Source organism: Solanum pennellii, chromosome 3 (genome assembly GCF_001406875.1).
Source record: "Solanum pennellii chromosome 3, SPENNV200".
Taxonomy (NCBI): domain Eukaryota; kingdom Viridiplantae; phylum Streptophyta; class Magnoliopsida; order Solanales; family Solanaceae; genus Solanum; species Solanum pennellii.
The window spans coordinates 9,707,062-9,709,686 of NC_028639.1; the positions used below are offsets into that span (position 1 = coordinate 9,707,062).

The 2,625-nt window shown below is 25.9% G+C and overlaps 1 non-coding gene across 1 annotated transcript; it reads right to left on the bottom strand.

Moving 5' to 3' along the window:
• Positions 1-1,562: 1,562 nt before the first annotated feature.
• Positions 1,563-1,634, bottom strand: TRNAK-UUU. Its single transcript has one exon. It is a non-coding gene; the product is annotated as a tRNA-Lys (tRNA).
• Between the last annotated feature and the right edge of the window lie 991 nt (positions 1,635-2,625).

Sequence of the window (2,625 nt, forward strand, 5' to 3'; positions counted from 1 at the left end):
ATTTTTGTGGATTGATGGATGACCATAACTCCTTTGTTAATTCCCTTCTTTATGAGTAGTAATGTTGTTGATAATGTGGTCAAATGGATGACCATAACTCCTAGGTTAATTTCATCCTTTATTGATAGTAATGTTGTTGATAAGGTGGTCAAATGGATGAGCATAACTTTTTACTTTATTTCCTCCATAATGGATAGTAATTCTCAAGGTTTAATGTAATGTTTATGACACCCTTTGGTATTCCTCAAAGTAATCCTATAAATAGTGGTGTTGAAAATAATGTTGATACAGTTGAAAAAAAGAAAGAAAGAAAGTTTATATTGTTCCTTTATTATCTTATATTCTTCTTCTCTTCTTCTTTTGCTCTGAAGTTTTACAATAAAAAATACTTATTAGATAATCTTGCTCTCCGAAAGTTTAATAAATACTTCAACTTGTGCTCATTTATCATTTTGATAGGTGGAAAAACTTATATAGAAGTAACTACTTCTTTACCAACCTGAAAAAGAAGCTTTCTCCAATGAAGATTAGGGGCGGCTCAACGTGATTAGGGACCTAAAGCGAAATTTCAATTTAAGGCTAAAATATAGACAAATTTTATATACATTTTTATTCAACTTTATTTATCTTACACTAGTTAGATAAAAATTATTAGTATTTTAATATTGTTTTTTCAATTATTAGTTTTGGGTAAAAATTTTATCAACTCAATATTGAAAAACATCATTTTAGTGAGACAATTATTCTATTAATTATTAACATAATTCTATAAGTAATAAGTTGACAAATTAAATAAAGATAAGAGTTAGAACCATATAATTTGACATTGTGTGTTGATGACTTGATATATCCCATTTTAATACGCTTGTAGTAATGCTTGAAATCAAAAGTTAAAAAGAAATAAAAAAGAATTCGTAACTCACTTTGTTCAACACTTGTCACTATTAAGTCTTATTTTTAACAAAGTACAAGACATATATATATTTTAAAATATTATACCTTTTATCATAGATAATTATTTTTTATATAAAAATTTTAACACATAATTTATTTTTGATAAGAATTAGGAGCCCCGGAATTTGGGGCCTTGAGGCAAAAGTCTTATTTTACAAATCAAGAAAAGGATAGACAAGCATGCACAATAGACAAATACTCAGGCTATTTATTAAGCAGATGCAATGTCAAAAAAATGTCACAATCAAAATTATTAAATTGTGTGGAGAGTGATATATATTCCCAAATTCTTTTTGACACGTGTATAAAAAAACAAGTCTAGACAGTTACAAAAACTATTACATTGAATGAAAATAGAAAATATAGAAACCCAACTTTCATTTGAAGAAAGGGTAGGTAGAAATTGATAATGAATATTCATCATCCTCATATGCATTTCGAATAACCTGAAACATATCTCCACCCAATAAAAAGATGCAAGAAAAATACACCATAGAATTCATATACTGCATTTTGCAGCCCATTTTTATATTTCTAGTGTCTTGAAAATGTCCTATCAAAAAAAATTAAAGTGATATATTGTATCATTTTAAAAATAAACATAGAAACGCCGTCTGTGGGGATCGAACCCACGACCACGTGGTTAAAAGCCACGCGCTCTATCACTGAGCTAAGACGGCTTATATATTATACCGAATCCTTCTATCTTTATTTCATCTTTCACATAGCTCAATATTAAAAAAAACCTTTTACTATGTGTCCTTTTTCGAATTTAAATTTTACATACATAGCATTTATTCTTTAAAAAAAAATTGTTTGATTATTGTATTGTTGGAAATTTAGATCCAAATATCTACTAAAATTAGAAAAATATCATCAATCATGACACCAAATTCTCAATTAGCTATATTGATGATAAAAAGAAGTAAAAAAATTACTTAGTCTATGCTTCCATTCTCACCTAAAGTGGATAAAAATAGATCATTGTACTTTTATTCTCACCCAATCTAATGATTTAAATTTGTACTACTTCAAATAATGATTTATTAATTTGTAATATTTGTCTTACGAAATTTGTATTATTATTTTTTGTTAACTTTTTTATGGCATCACTCATTCATATTTTATGTTATTTTCTTAAAAAATATCTTAGATGTTTATATTTCGGTAGGACTAAAGATATATTTAAAGTACAGTTTAGTTGTATGTTTGTATGAATACTTTAACGAAAAAATTAAAATTCGAAAAAGACCCAAGGTTGAAAATTTTGAGTTTTACTAGTTTGATTGGTTTATAGAATTTAAAATTTGATAATAATTTGATATTTGAAAAACTCGACCCAATCTAGTCATGTTCAGCCCTTCCTTTTCATTTAAAATTTGATAATAATTTGATATTTGAAAAACTCGACCCAATCTAGTCATGTTCAGCCCTTCCTTTTCCTTTATTACATGTATCTGAGCAAGCGTTTGATCATAATTTTTTACATATTTTTAAGAAACTAAATTTTATTGATGTTTTGAATTGAAATTTTAACATGTATTTGATCATAATTTTTAGAAACATATTTCATTTTTTTAAGAAAATATGAATATATATATATATATATATATATATATATATACACACACACACACACACATATATATATATATATATATATATATATAC